Genomic DNA, 21,834 nt, shown 5'->3' on the forward strand with positions numbered 1-21,834 from the left:
CTTGTGCTGTGAAACGAAGCATCCTGGTCAGATGCTGTTATATGGGATTGTGTCCTTGTGGATCAGGCATTTTTTAAGTCTCTGATAGTGGCACTGGCTGAGGCTCTGCAAGCAGAAACAACAAACTCATATCTGGAATAACTGTCTATTTCTGTGGGAATGAACAGCTGGATTTTGCAGGATGGAAGGGAACTTAATGAAGTCAACTGCTACCAAGTAGCCCATAAGTCTCCTCAAGGAATAGTACCATATTGGAGGGTAAACATTGGTCTATGATGTAATAGGTTGAGCATCTTGAGGTGGCAATAACAGATTTCTGTTGAGCCCATGTGTCATCTCCATCTCTGCCACCATGGTTACTCCATTAGTTTCACCATACCAATTCTATGGTGGTTGATGACAAAGGCTGGATAGCATCAACTGGCCAGGTCCTTTTGTCTGCTTTGGTTGTTCAGTGCCTTTCTGGTGAGTGTGAACATGAGAATTATTGATCTTCACATTTTGTACCCACTTCAATATGTCCATCCACGTGCCAGAATTACTCACCAGGTACACCCAAACACATGAAAGGGCCAAGAAGTGTGTTCTAATTTAAATGCTCAGAAAACAGAAAGCAGGAAACATATGGAGGATAGTAGTAATGACTGCCCCAGTCCCCATTTGTTATACTCTCTTAGAAGCACCTCTCAAAGCATGTTCTTTTTGTAATGTTCTACAGAGTTTTAGTGAAAGTATATGTTTACCTATAGCTTTCTTTCTTCCTAGAATCAAAGCAATGTTTTGTTAGTGTTGGGTTAGAGAGAGTATAGCTATTGGGTTTTACTCAGAGCATTATTCCCTTATGCTTTGTTACTGGTAAAAGCATGTTATTCATGGTGTTTTTTTGTCCTGTTTGGGAGGGATTTTTTTTTTAAGCTGCTGTTCTATACTCATGCAAATAGGCTTCCGGTGAGCCCACCCAACTGGCTGGTGGTCAAGCCCAAGCACATCTGAATCCCGCTGAGACACAAGTCTGGCCTCCCACCACACTTATTATTATTTATATGTTTTTGACCCTTAACTGATTCTCTCTCCAACTACAATATAAGCTTCTTGAATGCTGAGATTGTCTCCTTTCTCTTTATAGCCCCAGTTCCTAGGTTAATATCCTACCCACATAAAATGCTTTGTAATATTTGTCACTGGTGATGAAGTGATTCTACAAAGCAAACAAAACTGGTTTTATGACAAAGATAACCACCCATGCAAATAATGCAAGGCAAACAGTTCTCAAGGATAAACAGGACCCAGACTGCTTTTTTACCCGGGGCATCCACTGATCTGATACGTGTGCTCTGACCTCTAGCAAATGGACCCTCTGTGCGCTGAGCCGGTGAGTTGGGGGGCTTGGTAGACATTTTATGTGGCTAATGTTCAGAGGACTGCAGCTCCTCAGGAAGGCTTTGTTGAACCTGAATCCCAGAAAGCAGGGCAACCTTAGCCAAGTCTATGTCAATTAAAAGAGTGTAACTATTTTATTTTATGTGCAAGACCGTAAGCTCCTCAAGGCTACATTTTCAAGTTGAAAAAGTTGGTCTTCAGGGCCATTGCTTTCTATTTCTATTCCTTTTCCTATTTTAACTTTCACCCCAACCAAGGAGCAAAAACAAAATGCCTTCTATTTGGGGAAACCAAGAAATTGTTTTGATATTTTCTTTTATGACTCAAACCTATATATTACTGGCTGCCATGGCATTATTTCTCCCTGCACACTCATCATTCATAGCTACAGAGGTGAAAATATTCCAAAATAGTATGTAATGTCTGTTACACATTTAGATTAATAAATTTTGGTTGTCAAGCTGGTGGTTTACTAGAAACTTATAGGTTCATTGGAGAATATTTTTAATACCTAGGTTTTTTTGTAAAAAGTTTGTATGTGTGTACGTGTGTGTGTGTTCTTTTAAATTTTCTCCTCTTGAAAATGTTATTTCTTTACAACATAGTCTTACTTTATTTACCAGTTTCCAGGGTCTAACAAATTTTGGCAGTAGGTTTAAGGTAAATTAAGGAAAATGCATTTATTATCTTAAGAGTAGGAGGAAAGCATCTTGATTTCATATCCATGATTTGATAATAAACCCAAAGTCTCAGTCCTGTGACATTAGGCATGTAAATTGAATATGGGTTTCTCATTTTAACATATTATTTCTTTGGGACTATAAATCATAGGTATTGGATTAGCCCTCTAAGAATTCAGGTTGTTTAAAAACTAAATTCATCTGAGTAAACTTTAAAGATCTTAATTGGCTTTATTCAATGATTCGTGAATCAGGCAGCATCCCATCTAGCAGATAGAAAAGAACTTTGAGGAGCTGTACAAAATGAAAGGCTTTTATAGGCAGGAGGGAGTGGGAACTAGGATGTTAAACCAGCAAAAAGCAGGTTAGTTGTGGGAAGACCATTTTCCTTTAGGGGACAGCAGAGGTCTATCAGGCAAATAACCTCACTAGTGCTGACAAAGTAATTCCAGATTGATTGGTTTAAGATTCCATTCCTGGGGGAGGCTGAAACTAATTAACTTAAATCTTTGTTTGGGGACATAGGGCTTAGCATAAGTGATGCTGTTTTGGGCCCAATATCTTGTTTTTAACAAAGTTTGTACCAGTATGAATTATTCTGAGTATTTTTAAGTCTAATTTGAAACTTCCAATGCTTTTTAAAATGTACTTTCTCTTTCTCATTTACTTGCTCTTGTTCTCCTTCTCTCTTTCATTCTCTTGCTTTTGTTTAGTTTGATTTTATTGATCTCCTCTACTAATTTCATCACTGGTTTTGGCAGGAATTTATTTACAAAGAAATAGAATCACTCCTCTTGGCTATAAATTGACCCTGGCCCAGTAAGATTATCTTGAAGGGGAAACAAGGTGTTCCTCAGATGTCACTAAAAATAAGTCGTTTCTACCTGTTTTTATAACCATTGTAATACTTATAAGCTCCTGAAATCAAAGTTCAATTTTTTCTTTCTCATGTAGGTGGTCCAGAATGAAACTCAGAATATAAAGTGTAAGATATTTTTCAAGTAATTTAAATTATTCCTCACTGGGAATATAAATTGTAAATGACTTTGCTACAGTCTTTTGAAAGTTGGGGCAAGAATGAGTTATAGTAATGAACAGTTGACATTTCTGTGCAATAGAAAAGGCAACAGTGAAACCTTCCAATTATGAGTGAAACACCATAGTATCAAGTCATTGAGCTGGGCATTGGTCCTTGGAAAATTATAAGTGTATTATTAAACAGTTGATTTATAAGCACTTAAAATAGAAAGTGACAATCATTAAGAAATCTTTCTAAAACCAAACTCAATCCCCTTCCCCCATTTTAGATAATGTTACTAAAAATGCCAATAAGAAGAATGTCTTAGATGTGGTATATCTGAATCTAAGCAAGTTGTTTAACAGGACAATAATGATATTTTTGTGGATGGGAAGCAAAGAGTGTGGTCTGGATGATAGAGTAGATATATGAATTCATGTTTGGTCTTGAATGTCAACTTTCAGCTAGATCTCCAATACTGTTGTAAGGGCCTTCCTTTTAACTATGTCCTATTCTACTTTTTATTAGACATTCTAATAAATTCTTAAGAGGAAAGCTCATCAAATATGTTGAAGATGCAGGATAGAGATGAATAGATTACAAGGCCAATTGGCATACTCAGAAATCAGAGGGCTCTCCACAAGCTACAATGAAGGGTTAAAATGAAGAAGATTAAATGCAATAAAGGGTGCATGTAAATGCATGTACTTTTGAATAAAATTGAACTATGAAAGAGACATGGACCAACATTAGTATAGTGGTGGTGGGTGGGGGTAGTGTTGGGACCTTTAATTTACTATAAACTCATCTTGAGCCAAAAGCATGCATGGCTGCCAAGTATCAAATGTGATCTTGGACTACATTAATTATAGTATAATGGGAAGGCTAATTCCATTGTACTTGGTACCTGCCAGACTCTGTCTGGGTTATTGTACTCAGATCATGGCAGGGTGACAAACTGCAATTGATCTGAGACAGGCAGCCAGGGTAGAAAAGGGTCTGGAACTGATGATATGCTGGAGCTAGCTGGTACTCACTTGCTAGAAGTTGCTAAATATTCAACAATTTTGTGAGCTTGTTGTTAAGCCCTTGGTAGCTTGAAATGGGCCACGGTAGGAGTATTTACATCATGGTAATTGACAAACGCTATAAATCAGGACTTTTTGTTTTCCAGAGAGTGGGTTTGTCAGGACATCACTGTCAGGAACTCTCTGATATGAGGAATGATTAAAGACAGAGAGGATGTTGCATTCAATTGAAAATTTAAAAAGAATTTAAGGAGGGAGAGAATGAGGACTTCAGAGCTGTTTTTAAACACTTGAGAAATTTACATTTTCTTTTTCAACAAATCAGAGCAGAGCTTCCCAAACCCTCCCATCTTTATTCTAAGCACAGAACAACCTGAGCTCTCACAGCCTTCCTAACTATCCAGAGGTATAGCCCCAAACTGCCAGTCACTAGAGAAACATTTCTCTGAAGTTTCTTATATCTTTAAAAGTTATGCAAATGTTACATTTTATTCCATAAATGATCCACATCTCTCTGAATATAAAAATAATGGATTAAACAGGCCCTTCTCAAACTTCTCTGTGAATGAATTACTGAGGGATCTTAACATGCAGGTTCCATTTGAGCAGATTTGGGGGAGAGACTGAGATTCTGAATTTCTAACAAGCCCCAAGTAATGCCAAAGCTGCTGGTCTCTGCGTACTTTGAGTAGCAAGGGTTTCAGTTACAGGCTAGCCTCTTTACTAGCCTTCTCTTCTCCCAACTCCATCTTCTAGTAACTTCAGCACCCAGTGTGATATGTCATGTTTTATCTGTATTTAATCTCTACTTCTCACAGAGACACAGCCTATAAGGGTTTACACATGTACCTCTGAAAAGCCTGGAGTGAAAACTTTTTAGACTGACTTGTATTTCATTATTTGTCCTCTTGTAGAATTTCTTTTTACTGAACAGTGCTTTAGCCTTATACTTTCTGCCTATACTGAGTATCATTATAAAAAACAGTAGAGAAAATTCATTCTTTGACTCATTGTAGACAAAATGTCAAGGCCATCTTCCACTACATTGCATTCTGTTCTCTATCTGAGGAATTTGGGGAAGTTTTTCTCAAGTTTAATTTCCAGGAATTTCTTCTTCTGAACAATTCATTCTTTTTTATCTTACCAACACCCTGAATCTCATATTTGAATGCATTTTTCTCTTTCACTCAATATTCATTCAACACATACTGATTGAGCACCTGCAGGGCTCCAGGTACCAGTCTAGGTCATGGGGACACAGCAGGGGACAAAATGGTCACATATCCCTGCTCTCATGGAGCCTGTCTCTTCCCTCCGATTGTTAGGACGTACGGAGCCACATTGGAGGCCACCTCCAACAACTCCAAAAGACCCAATGAAAGACATTTTGGGTTTGAATTGGGCTGCTGGGTGTCCGATGTTGTTGTTTTTTTTTCTTTTTTTTTTTTTTTAACCTCTCCTGAGGATATTTTTCCCCCATTGCTTTTTCAGAGAGAGTGGAAGGGAGAGACAGGGAGAGAGTGAAGGAAGGAGGGAGGGAGGGAAGGGGGGAGAGAGAGAGAGAGAGAGAGAGAGAGAGGACATTGATATGAGAGAGACGCATTGAATAGTTGCCTCCTGCTTGCGCCCCCAACTGGGGCCAAGCCTGCAACTGAGGTATGTGCCGATTTTCTAACCCTCATCTTCTCTTTCCTGAATTCTCTCAACTTTTTCTTTTTCTCTTTGGATACCGTGTGCATTTTCTTTGTTGTAAGCTGCCTCAAATCCTCTATGGAATGGGGCGGTATATAAATAACTCATTAAATGTGGGGCTGGAGAAATTGGGATCAGTGCCAACGGAGTAAAGTTATAGGGAATCAAATTTTAGCCTCAGATACAAGTACTCTGTCCTGAAGTGAAATGACTCACCTAATATAGTGACTTTTCTGACACTGATGTTGGCAGTTCACCTTGTTTGGGGAATTTTTACATGATACTTCACAACATCAAGGGCATTTGTACTAAATAACACGTTAGGTGCCTTTCCATAATTGGATTGTATACAGATTTCCATTCCTTTGTAGAAAACAATGGCTCCTCCTTTTCCACAAGCCCCAATATCTATTGGAGAAGATGAACTGTCAAGGGAAGATGGTGGTTCTGGGGAATCCCTCATGTCAGGGTAGGGGGAGTTTTGGAGGAGAGGGGCTTCTGCCAGAAAAGCAGCCCAGGACTCAAATCTTCCACCTGGGATGTGTTCTGTGACACTCACTGAAATCTAAACTCCTGCTTTTTCTTCTAACTTGTCTTGATACAATTCCTGGTTTTCTTCAGATGGATAAAATACCCCTCTATTTATAGTAGATGCTGTAAACCAGCCAGCTGTGATATTTTTTACATCATAAGCAGCTGCTGTCTGAGCCAACGCAGAGTAAAAGAGGCCGATTTGTATTTTTACAGCCAGATATGAAACCAACTTTCAATAATTTGGGAAGCACGTGCCACCACTTGTGATCCTTAGGGTACTAATTTTTAAATGAGTCCTTAAAGATTGCAGATACTACACTAATACCAGCCTGAAAGTTACCCTATATTAGCCACTTACTCGAAAACAGGACATTTTAAGGAATTAATTGATTTTGACTTCAATATGAAATATTGGCACTTGTGGTGATACTACCCTGCGAATAGATAGAGGCAGCATTTATGACCTTTTTAACCACATTCCATTCACTGAAAAATGACAACTATGCTAAAGAAATACTTTCCTCATTGCTGCTGGCTTCTCCCAATGAGAGCTTTTAGCAAAGGGCATAGAAAGTCCTGCCAATAAATAACAAAAATTTACTATCCCCACCATCATTTTACAGTCTTGCCCTCCCCACCGGAGGAACACAGAGAGCAGAATAGATAAAATCAACCTGCTTTGCTCAGCACCAAGGACATATTATTGCTCAAACTGGGTGACTAAGGGGGAGATTAGCCCAGGAAAACACACAGACTGAAAATGGCATTGCCCCAAACATGTTTCTTGGTCATTGTTGCTGTCATTATCATTATTCCAGTTTCCCACTACTAATAGCTGTCTGCCCCCATTTTCCCCAACGCATAGAAATCAGAATTGTCTTCACCTTCTGAAGACACTGAAAGACAAATCTCTGGAGCCAAAAACCATCTCAGTGGTATCATTTCTATATTCCTTTTGTGGGACTGAACATTCCTTTCCTGTATAAGAGAATGCTTTAAAAAGGATGTCTTCAGAGCCAGAGCCAGAAAGAGCTTAACTGGAATGAAAAGCATTTTCCTGGACTCGGCTCTCCTGAATTAATCAGGTCCAGCACAGGCAGCTTAAAGAGCTTATTGGGGAAAAATTCCTTTCTCGTATGACCAACTATTTCTGGCCAGGCTGCATCCACAGGAGTGCTCTCTAGTCTTTGGTCCAGGACCACTGCAACCAGGATCAAAACTGTTTGCTATTCCTATAAGGAACTTTAATAATCTGAAAGGAAATCACAGGATGTGAGAAAAGACCCAAATTTCTCTTCATTAGTGGTTTCAAGAGTTATTGGTATAGTGGTTCTTGAAATTACAATTACAGTACATGAAGTTTCTCAGACAAAACCCAACTATTCAACTTGGTTTAAGAAAAAGAGCAGGAATAGCTCCAGCTTTTATTTCAAAGAACTTCAGCTTTACCCTCCTTGTGTAAGTCCTTGAGAAAAATAGCTTGCATGGGGGGGGGGGGGGTTAAAAATGTATCTTTCCTTCTTAGTAAGCATGTCTTTTAAAAATTTAACCCAAATTCCCTCTTTCCCCCCATCATTTGGGACTTAACTCTCATATGCAGGCTATTATTGTCATAGCTAATCCATTGCTGCTCTAAATACATCTTTTATTATGCCCCAGATTTCCATAACTTAATACGTTGGTTCAGTTACAGCAATGGCATACCCAAACTCTCCCCAAGCAAGACATTCATAGAAACAAGGGGCAAGGCACCAGTGATTTAGTTGAGGGTCTACAATGACATTTTCGCCAGTGCAATGTAAGCCTCCACTTATCTGCTGTAAGGCTAGTCAAGATGAAGAACTGAGAGGCTCCATTTTTAAGGAGATTCTGCCATTCTCCCAAGTTTCTATGGTTTGAACCCAGGTTGTCTGACCTCAGAGCCCATGATCCTGTTTTTGTTTCTTTGAGGGTAGTTTTATAACTTTATTCAACAATCAGCAGTTAGTTCTCATTCACATAAACTGTCTGTAGACTTTAGAAAGTGGTGACCGGTACATAGGTGACTAATGTATAGAGCTTGCTTGGTGAATCTTCATCTTCATTACGTTTTCTGGATATGGTAAGGGATATTCCCCTTTTTTTTTTTTTTTTTTGCCCAGACAGCTTTGTTGAGCTTGATATCAATGCATACATCTGGAGTTCCCATCTCCATGGCAAATTTCCAGATCTCTTTGAGTGCCTAAGGGGCACGCTTCTTGAAACCCACTCCATGGATGTGCTTGTGAGTGTTGCTGGTGTATTCTCTGGCCACTACCTCACTGATGGCAGAACAGCTCTTATTCTTACAACCCTTCATTGAGGGAGCCATTATGCTGGGCCCAAGTTGGGAAGAAAAAAAAAAAAAAAAGAGCGTGAGGTATTGTCCCATGCTCTTTCTGATGTGCCAAACTACCTCTTGTTTAGCACAGTTGATGTAATCTCCATTTTGCAGATGGCAATATAAAGGCTAGCAGAGCTTTTCACTTTCTCCAACTCCTACAGTAATCCTTGAAAGGCTGATGTTCCTGGAAATTCGTTTACTGTACCAAGCCACTCAGCATAGTGACCCAAAACAGTCTGGCTAAATCAAAGTGTTGCCTGGACAGTGTAGGGACTACTTTAGAGAAGCTCCAACTTGACTATGGAACCTATTAAAAGTCACCTTATACTTATGTAAAAAATAACTCCAGGTCAGAGCTTCTCTTGGGCTTGGTGAAACCCTTCCCACTATCAACTCGGTTATGTTATACTATCTCATTGGTTGCCTGCAACCATTCATCTTTAGTTATGTTGTTACACTAGCTCATTACTGAGGTTTCCTATATTCATGACAGCACTGTGGCATCCTTATTTCCTTCTTGAGCTATGCAGGCCTAGCACTTAGTGAGGATAACTGAGTCTCGTGTCAAAAGCTATGTTTCCACACCATCCCTTGAGTCATAGCCCAGAGGCTAAATATGCACCCAATAACCCTCAAGGAAGATGTTCCCAGATTCTCCCAACTATAGAGTTAGCAGAGTAGGACAAGGACACATTTCTCTTTACTTATACAAACTCACCCTGGGAATCTATGTCTGGGAGGACCCCAGATTTCTACATACTTCATGGGAGAGTCAGGTTAGAGCAGTAGATAAACTCTAGAAGGGGACTTTGGTGAAGGATAATAGCTGATCATCAAAATCTATCGTCCCCTTCTTCCATAGTAATAGAGTTCTTGCCAGACCCATTGAATACCTCCCCATGTTCTTCCATTTGAGCCCCTCTCTACAACTACATTGGACTTAAACATGACTGCCTGCCTGCATAACATTTCCTATCATTCCTTGCAGTTATTTGTGGCCATGTGACTATGCTCTAGACCAAGGGTGGGGAAGCTTTTTCCTGCCAAGGGCCATCTGGGTATTTATAACATCATTCGTGAGCCATACAAAATTATCAACTTAAAAATTATCTATGAGAAAAGCTCCTAGATTTATTGAATTTTGAGTCCTGCCTGCAGTTGCCTTGGCAGGGTCAGACCAAACGATTTTATGTGGCCCACGGGCCCGACATTCCCCACCCCTGCTCTAGACCAATGGTCCTCAAAGCATCAACGATATCTGAGAGCTTGTTAGAAATGCAAGTTCTCTGGCTCAGCCCCAGACCTAGTGAATGAGAAACTCTGGGGGTGGGACCCAAAGTCTGTGTTTTAACAAGCCCTCCAGGGTTTTCTGATGCAGACTAATGTTCTTGAAAATAGAATGTGAGTAGAAATAATGTGTGTCTCTGCTGTGCCTAGGCCTAAAGACATTGAATATGCCTCTTCCATGCTCTCTTCTTACTTCCTTCAGGCTAGAACCAGACAAGGCTTTAACCATGCATGTGGTAACAGTGCTTTAGGGAAGAGATTTTATTCCAGTTTGATGAAGCTAAGTAATCTTTCATATTTATGTTTAAATGTATAAAGTTAAATACATAAGATTAAAAAGAAAACCATTTGAATCTATCAAATCTGTGCAATAGTACTATATGTACATTTTTAGTAATGCATTGACTAACAAGATCTGGTAGTGGTTCTAATGACTTCCATAAATCCAAAATATCTGCAACAACTGTAATATAATATGGAAAGTATTTGTGTTTCTATTGGTGACAAAGTCCCAGGCACTGCTAGTACTACTATGGGTTGATGTTGACATGCATAATGTAAGGAAATGCTAAGTATCAATTAGATATTTCTGGTAGGCTAAGTGGTGGCCCCCAGAGGTATCCATGTCCTAATCCTCAGAACCTGTGACTGTTACCTTACATGGTAAAAGGGACTTTACAGCAGGTGTGGTTAAGATACTGACATGGGGAAATCATCCTGGATTATTTAGGTGAGCCTTAATTTAATCGCAATTGTCCCCATAAAAGGAAGGCAGAAGATGATTGGACAACAGAAAAGGAGACGGCAGTGTGGTGATAGCTGCTATGTTGAGGGCTTTGAAGATGAGCAAAGGGCCATAACCCAAAGGATGCAGGTGGCCTTCAGATACAGTTAAAGGCTGGGGAGTAAACTCTCCCCTGAAGCCACCAGAAGGAATAGCGCTGCTGACACCTTGACTTTAGCCAAGTGAAACTGACTTAGAATTTCTAACCTCCAGAACTGTAAGAGAATAAATTTGTGTTGTTTAAAGTCACTAAGTTTATAGTAATTTGTTAGAGCAGCAGTAGAAAACTAATGCAAAGTTAGTTTAAAATTGGTGTGTTTTTCCCCCATCCAAGTTCATGAACCTCCTGAATTTTATCCATGGGCTCTAGCTTAAGAGCTGTCACCATAAAGGTTAGGGGAGCTACAAAGAGGATAAGGGAAACTAAATAATTTATATATCTATATCTCTATCAAGGAAGTAATTAACAAAACTAGAGTAATGGTTTTCTGAGGTGAGGAATAGAATACTATCAGGGGGAGACAATAGGGGTTTCAAAGGTGTTGGGCAGTACATACTTAATTGGTTTTATTTATTATTATTTCAGCAGTGAACACACAATACATTATTTTGTATATATGGATTTTTGTGTACTAAAAATGGGGGAAATAACAATAGCTAATGTTTATTGAGCCCTCTCTGTGCCAGCCACTTTGCAGATATTCTCTTTGAAGGAATGAATCCTGTGCTTTTTTTTTTCACCTCTCATTTTCTGTTTATTGTTTTTTACTTTCAGAGTGTTTGCCTAAAATAAAATAGAACATATTGTGTCAGTAAGGTGACAATCACGTGATAATAAAATGAATACAATACTAATACTCTCAAGGATAATTTTGCCTTTATACAGAATACAGAACCTAAAACCATTTAATCTACACACATAACCCTCTGAACTAAAAGTAGCCACATGGACAATCAAACTAGAAGTTTCTCAACCTTAGCACTATTGGCATTTTGTGCTGGATCATTCTTTGTTCTGGGGGCTGACATGTGTATTGTAGGATGTTCAGCAGCATAGCATTCCTGACCCCCACCCACTAGATGCCAGGAGTCCTCCTTCCCCAGATGTGACAAATGAAAATGTCTCTAGGCATTGCCATATGTCCCCTGGGAGACAAAATCATCCCTGGTTGAGATCTACTGAACTAGATGGTCTTGGCACATACAGTGGAAGTACACATATAGGGAACCTATCTATCACATGCCCATTTCACATTCCCTTGGTACTTTTCATTTATTCGTTTATTTGCTTGACATTTATTGAGGTACATTCTCTAAGAACTAAGTGGTAAGTAGCTGTATCATCACTCCAGGTTTCTTCAACATTACTCACTTGCTGGCAGAAATGACAGCTCAGAAAGAAACTAACAGTTTATAATCACAAATCTGTACTTCCTTATTTTCAAGTTCCTTTAAAAATAAATAGAAAGGTAGATCTACAGGATTCAAGGATGCATTAGTGACCACTTGTAGGTTTTAACTGACCTTAAAGGACGTCACTTATGCCCTCCACAACTCAGGGCTAATGTTGTTTCTTTGAAGTTTTGTTGTGTTTAGCATATGAGAAACTTACAGCTATGTAAATTGGGTGGTTGCTTTAATTGATTAAATCATAACCTGAGCTAACTGGACATGCTGAAAGCAAGCTTGACCTGTATTAAAAATTTAGGATAGAACATTTTAAAAAGTTAATGCTCACACTTATGTGCACACATAGAGATTTTCTTTACCCACATGAGAAAGATTTTCAATCTCCCTGTACATAATAAGTGTGGCTACAGACTTTATCAAGCCCTTTGCATGTTCATTTTTTTCACTTAGTCATTTTAAAGACTCTCCTCTAGTTGTGCCTGGTTTGCTCTTTCTCTGTCTTTGTGCATATTTTTAAATTGTGCACTTACAAGGAATAACAAGAAACTCCTAACTTGCAGTGTAATTGTGCATGAGGAGCATATTTGGGACCCTGCCGTTGTGTCAGAGCCTCGGAGCCAAGATGCTGTTGCCATGGAGACAGAGAGGCTGAGCCGGCTTCATCACCTTTGCCCTGCAATTTGAAATCATCCTCACAGCAACCTCTGGCAGACACAGGGCTTTCTCTGGTAGGTCAATCACTTCCTCCCCTTTTCTCTCTTAAAAACAACTTGGCAGATTAATGCCATTTTCATTTATGACTGTTATAAACCGTAATGTAAATATCCTCTTGCACAAAATGAATGGCTTGCTCTTTGTGTTGCCTCGTTCCAGCATGACGCTGGAATCCCTTGTGAGTCTGCCAAAACCAGTTCCTCAAGCGGGCTCTGCTTGGGGTCCTACCCCTCCTTGGCTTTCTGACAGTACCAGAGCAGTGGGTACAGGACAGGGAGAAGGCACGGATATTAGAGGATGGGACAAAAGCCAATCAAAAGGAAGTTAATCACAGGCTTTTCAAATGTTGCTTAAACAAATCCCACCGTGTTTGGGGAGTAGGCCTCTTGCATACATTTCTGGTGAATGAGTGGGTCAGTACTGCCTTTCTGGAGGCAATTTGATAATACGTATCAAAAACCTTAAAAATGTCCCTTGCCACATCGGTGACAATTCTAGCAAATTTTTCCTAGAAAACATACATGAATATAAACAAAGATTTGCCTACAGGACTTTTCATCATAGTTTTATGATGACAGTAGAAATCTGGATACAACCAGTTTCAGAAACATGTCCATAAAGGGGGATTGGTTAGATTAATTTTAGTACATCACACAATGGAATACTAGGCAACTGTACCAAATAATAGTGTAGAAACATATTTATTAACCCAAAAGGTATTCAAGAGATACTATTTAATGGGGAAAAGGCAGGTTACATCACTAAGTGTATTAGTATTCCATTAAAAAATAATTATAGAAACACATATACATAGGGGAAAACTGGAAGGTTATATGCCAAATTTTAATTATTTGAGTGTTATTTTAATTTCTTCTTTTTTTATTTCTTTATTTAATAAGTTTTAGTGACCCTCAATTACTTGCATAATTTAAAAAGTCAATTAATAAAAAATAATTCATGCTTATACAAAATATTTTTAAATTTAAAATGTCCTAGAAGCTTTGCTTTAAGAAAGGGGATTTTTATTCAATGGCCCTAGAATTAGAAGACCAAGTCACCGCCTTCTGCTCTCAAATTGATTAAAAAAATTTATTTTCAGGCAATTTATTCTTTTGGACCCCACAAAACACAGCCAGATTAATCCAGTTAAACACACGGAACCTAGTAAATTTTTGAGCGACTCTAAACCAGGGTCCAGAATAGCCTCCAAGATAGCAAGGTTTAAACTATCTATCACCTGGACCAGAACTCCCGCTCCCGAAGTAATGACATCCGCCAGGGCCGGCTCTGCAGAGGGGAGGCACCAACTACTGTAGAGAGCTGAGATGAGCTGCAGATGAGGGGATTTAATAGCCCCCACCTCTGCCCACTCAGAACCCTGCCACTAGGGATGCAGGGGTGGGGGTGGGGAATAAACCTTGAGAAAACCATAAATAAACTTGCAGCTAGGATGTGATTGCAATTCTCCATTCTCTTCTCTCTCCCTCTCCCTCTCCCTCTCCCTCTCCCTCTCCCTCTCCCTCTCCCCCTCCCTCTCCCCCTCCCCTCCCTCTCCCTCTCCCTCTCCCTCTCTCTCTCTCTCTCTCTCTCTCACACACACACACACAAATTTGTCATTACCAATGGTAACCTTTTCCAATATGTATGACAGGGTGTTGGGCAGTGGTGAGAGAGTGAGCATTCCTTTGTCACCTGTATTTGTTCCCTTTTGTAATGAAGAAATTTTTGTGAGTCCAAGGTAATGTGCAGAAACATTTGATGTGAACGATTGAGACACCACCTCGGTGCTCATTACTCTGGTGACTCCCTTCTCTTCCCCAGTTTCCTCAAAACTTGGGCCACCACAAAGCATATGACAGCTGATAGCTTGAACGATATTTCCATGGACCCCACTGTAAAGTGTGGACACCATATTGACTGTGGAGATCTTAAAACTGCTTGATGGGAGGAACACCCTCTCCATTACCCCTTTGCTGTCCTGGGCTCCTGAGGGGTATCCCTTCATTATCTGAGGCATGAAAGCTGAGGTCCCCAAGCTTCCCCCTGGCCTGCTCAAAACTTCACCCTCACGTTTTCATCAACTAACTGCCCTCCAGGAGTCCAGAGGCAGCCCTGTCTCCGGGCAGGCATGGTAAATCAAAGCAAAATGCCTCCTCAAGTTTCCATTAACTGGAGTGTTTCAAATGGTAGCCCTTAATCACAAGAGCAGCATTTGCATGGACTTTGGATTTTGAAAAATAATATTGGCGAAAAGGTATAAGATTGGAAGGTCTAGAACAAAGCACTAAAACATATGCCCATACTAAATACAAAGCAGACCATTGCTTTTTAATTTCCCCAATATTGCTTTATATTTGGGACTTTTAAAAAATGATCAGAATGTGTCTGTATTTCAGACTTGTTCAACAAAATTTTACTTAACCTCTCTGTTCCTCACTATACTCTTCTGTAAAATGGTAATAGAAATAGAAAATACCCCATAGGGTTATTCTGAAGGTGAAATGAATTAGTATGTCTAAACCCCCTAAACGTGCCGGGCACATAGTGAATGCCTAATAATTATTATTATTACTATTGTCATTATCATTATCATTACTGAGCATCCCTTACTACCAGGCACTCTGATGAAAGCTTTATGTGCAATAGTTGAATTTTTATTGCACTATATCATGCCATTGTATAAACACCATTTATTTATCTCTTCTCTTGTTGATGGACATGTGAGTTCTTTGTATTTTTAGCTATTATTAATAAAGCTACTATGAAACGTTTTGCACTTGTCCTTTGTGGGACATATGCACCCATTTCTTTTGGGAACACACCTTGGAGTGCAATTACTAGATCACTGTTCTGCATCAGTAGATATGGCCAAATAGTTTCCAAAGTATCACCAATACTTATTTATTAACCTGTTTTGTATCAAGCACTGAACCAGCTGGGTTTGGAGTTATAGGGTAAACAGAACAGTCCTACCCCACAGAGTTAGGCGTATTGCCCCCACTGGAGAGCATTTGAAACATTTTGGCTTTTACTCTCCTCTTTTGCATTCCAGTAGAAAAAGATGAGTGCCACCTAACTGATAGAAGCAATGTGCTTATAATCTCCAGAATCACAAAACAAGTCAGCAGCAGAACTGGAATGAGTTGAGCAACACCAACAACTAAAATTTTTTTAAAAACAACAACAAAAAAGTCACTATTCCCTCCATACAGCTGGGTCATAAATCTTCAAAGGAGCCCGCCTCAGGTTTAAGCAATAGCGAGCAGTTCCTGCCCCCACTGCCTTTATTAGCACACTCTGATATCCCAGGGAGCCCCTGAAACCCTTCTCAGTGCTCTTGAAAGTCCCAGAATTGAGCTACCTGAGCTAGGCCTTAGTTTGGTCCTTCAAGAAGGCAAACAAAAGGAGCTAGTAGCTACCTTTCCCTTGGCATAAGGAAACTGGATATCTTAACAAAAAAGAGAGAAATAAAATATTCTCATTACCACAGTTAAATGCCTTATTTGCCACAGATGGTTACATGCTAAATTCAACATAGGGCTGAACTGATATAAACAGTTGCGGATGGAGGGGATAGACCAGAATTTCTCAGCCTGGGCTGGTAACATTTTGAGCTGGATAATGCTGTTGTAGGGCCTGTCCTGTGCACTGTGGGATGCTGAGCAACATCCCTGGTTTCTACCCATAGATGTCAGTAGCACTCCTACCCCCAAGCTGTGACAGCCAAAAATATCTCCAGACATTGCCAAATGTCCCTTGAATGGCAAAGTTGTCTCTGGCTGAACCATTGAATATACTTATATTAAGAATGTGAGCCCTAGCCTGTTTTGATGTGTCTCTCTCACATTGATATTTCTCTCTCTCTCCCTCTCCCTCTCCCTCTCCCTCTCCCTCTCCCTCTCCCTCTCCCTCTCCCTCGCCCTCGCCCTCGCCCTCGCCCTCGCCCTCGCCCTCGCCCTCGCCCTCGCCCTCTCCCTCTCCCTCTCCCTCTCCCTCTCCCTCTCCCTCTCCCTCTCCCTCTCCCTCTCCCTCTCCCTCTCCCTCAATCTCTCTCTCTCTCCCTCCCTCCCTTCCACTCTCTCTGAAAAGCAATGGAAAAAATATCCATGGGTGAGGATTTAAAGTAAAAAAAAAAGAATGTGAGACAGTGGAGCTTTTCTATTTTTCATCATTTTAAATCCTGAAGATGGGTCCTATTGTAAAGCAAAAGGGCTGACATTTAACATCCAAGAACTTTGATATGCTCTAGACAAGTGTCAGGAACACTTAGTCTTTTCCTTCTTTAAGGGAAATATACTAGAATACTAATACAGAGTAAAAAATAGAAAATCTCATTTCAATTCCTGGAAAGTCTGAATTACTCAATTTTAAAATATGATTTTATTTCAAATTCAGCAGAGTGAGTTCTTCAGTCACTTCTTTGCTGAATAATGATTTGCAATTGTGTATTAGTTGTATATTAATAGATATTTTCAAAGGGCTTTAAGGTCTTTGAAAACAATTTCTCTTAAATGCTTTGTTATTTTTGATATTTTTTATACATGTAATTTTCCCTATCCCTGAATAAAGTCTTTGGTAAATAGATACAAAAATTTTGTTTGGATCTTATCTAATTATGCCCAGCTGGTGGAAAGGGATTATTTTTTTCAAAGGAGTAACTTCTTTTCCATAATGATGAAGGTTTAATAATGTGTATATCTCTCTTATTAATTCAGTTTTTAAAAAGTAATTATTGAGTGCCTACTAGATGCTGTTCCCTGGAGAAAATAAATGCACATGACAGGCTCAGGAAGCATGCTGGTGGTATTAGATAGAAAAGGGCACTATTGAGCAATCAGTAGTGGCAAATTCTCAGTTCTGGTTCTGCCAATGGCCAGCTCTGAGAACTTTGGAGGGTCACTCAGTCTTTCTAGAACCATCTATTAAATGAGATAGGTAGATTAACTGAAATGGCAAATAGGTTTCACCTCTTGTACCAATTCACTTCAACTGCTATTGACTGCTCAGAGCAGTTACAAAGAGGGCTATAATTGATTATTTATGTCTGGCATGGGCACACTATGGGAATCTGATGGTTCCCCACATGGATTTGCAATCTGAATTTAAGGATTCAGATTCTATGATTTGCAAGATATCTTCCTTTCCACCTCAGTACAGTTTGGTATGGGAGAGCAAGGTTAAGTTTCTTACTTTGGAAACAGGCTATATTCTCTGTTCCCTATCCTCTACTTCTAATTTTCTTGGTTCTAGAGAAGAACTGCAAATTATTCCACAGTATCATTCCCCAAAGGTTAGTTTGCAATATTTTCTGACATCCTGCTCCATCTTTGAAAAGATCAAATAAGGCAAAACTTGACCTCTCTTCATGCAGGGCCTTTTTGAGTAAATGATTTTCAGTGCAGTGAGAGTTGACTGTTTTCTTAATTTTGAATAGATGAAAATAGATACCAATCAACAAACCTTTCACTAAGGGGGAGAAATCTGTTTAACTCACATTTTGCTTCAATTACATTGAGGACAAAGCAGCACATTGCACCCTGTGCATGAATAGATGATTCATTATTCAAAACAAGCATCAAAGAGCATTCCATCCCCTATAGAAATATGCAATCACTGTTTAATTCAATGGCAGGATGCAAATTTAAATTCCCAGAAGGGGAAGACTGTTAATGCCATTTAAATTGGTTGTAAATTACAGATAATATGCTTGAGACCCCCGAATACAGATTAGTGGAGTATTGCTTTAGGAATTCAATTCTACTTTGAACTTATTGTGTATTTATTTATGAAAAATAAAGCCATGAAAGCTGTTTACAGCTACATTTTATTGCCTATCTTTTATATTTCTGAAGCAAATATTTCACTTTTAAATGCCACAGAGATGGTTCAGCGGAATATAAGGAAATGTTGTGATGTAAAAGACAGATTAGCACTCTCAGAGGCAGCTCCTAATTAAAAAACAAACAAACTGAAGAGAGGGACACTACAATAGCATCTAACCCAAATATTACACTAGCTGACTTTTCCAGCTTTCCCCCTGCATTTCTATTGGTGTTTCTGCCGTTTAAAAATCCCACATTCCCTGGTGGTACTTGAGTTGCATGAGGTAAGTTCTTAGTGAGTCACGAGGTAGGGGTGAGTGGTGTTCACCAAATTGATACAGGTTCAAACTTAGTGTCAGTGCCGGGTCTGAGGCCACTCAGCAAATGTCCCAGGGTATACTAAGTCTAGCTGCCACCTGATGGGAGCTCATACACCTTTATGGTGGAGTGGGTCTCAGGAATCACCAGGGTGAGGCCAGCAGAGTTTATCAGGCCCAAGGCTCTGCACATAGCCAAGATCTGGAAGCAGCCCAAGTGCCCATCAGTAGATGAATGGATAAAAAAAGCTGTGGGACATTTACACAGTGGAATACTACTCGGCCATAAAAAAGAAGGAAGTCTTACCTTTTGAGACAGCATGGACGGCCCTGGAGATTATTATTACTGAGTGAAATAAACCAGTCAGAGAAAGACAAGTACCATATGATTTCACTTATATGTGGAATCTAATGAACAAAATAAACAAGTAAAATAGAAACAGAATCACAGATACAGAGAACAGACTGACAGCTGTCAGAAGGGGAGGGAGTTGGGGGGCTGGGTGGAAAAGGTGAAGGGATTAAGCAAAAAAACCCCAACCGTCATAGACACAGACAACAGCAGGGTGATTGCCAGAGGGAAAGGGGGTAGAGGGAGTAGGAGAGGGGAAAGGGGCATAAATGGTGATGGAGGGAGTCGACTTGGGGTGGTGAACACACAGTACAATATACAGATGATGTATTGTCGAATTGTACAGCTGAAACCCGCATAATTTTATTAAGCAATGTCACCCCAATATAGTCATTTAAAAAAGAAAAGAAAAAAATTCAAAAAATGCTAGTGTATCAAAAAAAAACACAAAACCCCACAGTCGCCCTGGCCAGTTTTGCTCAGTGGTTAGAGCATTGGTCCATGGACTAAAGGGTCCTGGGCTGGATCCCTGGCCCCAGTTGGGGGGAGATGCGAGAGGAAACCAATTGATGTGTCTCTCTTGCATTGATGTTTCTCTCTGTCTCTCCCTCCCCCTCCCTTCCACTCTTTAAAAAATCAATGGAAAAATATTCTCGGGTGAGGGTTAACAACAACAACAAAAATATAGTCACAAGACAACCATGAGTTTCAGAAATTAGAGGCTGTGATTCTCTCTTGCTGCTAAAGCATATCAGCCACTTACAGGTTGTTTTCCATTTTCACAGATTAGCTAATCATGAGTGGGATGCCTGATGGGCAAGTGTTTGTTGGAAGAATTATTCCTTAAAAACTAGGGCCTTTCAGAAGGAGAAAGTGTTAGATAAAAATGGATGGTTTTCTGTAAAGGTTTCTGAGCTCCCAGCTTGAAGAGTAGCAATTTTCCTCCCAGTTCATAGAAGTAAAAACAGCCCCCACTTGATGTGGTTTCATGTCTCAGGCAGGAAATAGGTTACTCGGTGTGATACAAATAAATCAATTTCCAGGCTAGTGTTTTCTCCTCTGGTGGCAGCCTATGAGGTTTGTTTTTATTTTGTGTGTGTGTGAAACTGAAAGGTATATAAAAAAATAAAAGAGTTGCCATTGATACACACACAGAGAATGAAGCCAAGCTATGGGACAATGGAGGAATGCTTAATTCATTATGCCAGAAAATGGATTGTTACCATCAATACCACATGGAGTTAATCATTTCCAAAGAACTATAATGCCAAGTTATCCATAACACTGCACCTAAATGGAATAATGTTTTGTTTTTTCTTTGATCTGTGAAAGGTATTTTAAGCTTTGCCAGGACCTTGGTGATACCGTCAACATTTCTTTGTACAGTTCCTATGTATTATGCAGAACTTGTGATATCCAAAAGGTTAATTGAATTTTTAAAATTCTTGGTATTATCTTGTTTACTTGTTATTTGTTTATGCTTTACAAAATAACACAGAACCTGACCACCCTTTTCTTTCTCTGGCTACTTGCATTTTGGTGAAACGGGTTTTTTTCTCTACCCCTAAGGGTAAAGATGCAAACAGCCAGTTGAAACCCAAGGCTTAAAGAAAAGTGAATGAGATCCCAGTAATTCCTAACTCATGTTAGATGTGTATGTGATGCGGAGGGTTAGCGGTTTAAGATCTTTCTGCCTTTTCCTTGACAGGATTTGGGTAAGAATAACCCTGATGCACATAAAAAGTGAATGAGGAGTCTGGGTTTCATTCTTAAGTCCTCAGTGCTCTGAGCTTCTGTGCATCTTAAGCCTTATCAAGTGAGGCTGGAGGCTAGCCTCCTGCCCCAGCTGTGCCCAACTGAGCCAGCAGCGAGAGATCAGCATAGCCATGCCATTCGTCATTTCTCAGTCACTCCTGGGGATGGGTTTAGGACATGCACACTTTTTCTGGGAGAAGCCATGGACCAGCATTCCAATATGGTTGGTGGGCAATGCCAGCCTGCTCTAGGTTCTCATAACCCTGCCCCGAATCCTCCAAACTAACAAGAAGAACAGTGAAGCATGGCAGAACAAGTGCCAGACTATGGGACATAAGACCTGGGTTCTTGCCTGGCCTATGTCATCTTCTCTATCAGCTCTCTGGGCCTCAGGTGAAAGTGATGAGTTTTCTCATCTTGAAAGTAAGATGGGCCATTCATTTTAACTAACATTTGTCAAGCCCTTAGCACATACTGGGCTCTGCCCTAGACCCTGGACAAAAATTTTTAAAAAGACATGATTCCTTTCCTCAAAGGGTTCAAGGTGAATAACCAGGAGGGGTATAGATAAGCTTGTAGGCAATGATAACCAAATACCGTAAACTCTTAATCCAGGTATAAACTGGGTTCAAGCCCGGAGGGAGAACCAGTTAGATTTCCAGTCGCTTGGCATAGCCATTAAGAGCATAGCTTTGAAGC

General features: G+C 39.9%; 1 pseudogene; it reads right to left on the reverse strand.

Moving 5' to 3' along the window:
* Nucleotides 1-8,315: 8,315 nt before the first annotated feature.
* LOC107535666 (large ribosomal subunit protein eL31 pseudogene) lies at nt 8,316-8,682 on the reverse strand (annotated as a pseudogene).
* Nucleotides 8,683-21,834: the final 13,152 nt, after the last annotated feature.

This window comes from Miniopterus natalensis, chromosome X (genome assembly GCF_054644295.1).
Source record: "Miniopterus natalensis isolate mMinNat1 chromosome X, mMinNat1.hap1, whole genome shotgun sequence".
NCBI classification, from domain to species: Eukaryota; Metazoa; Chordata; class Mammalia; order Chiroptera; family Miniopteridae; genus Miniopterus; species Miniopterus natalensis.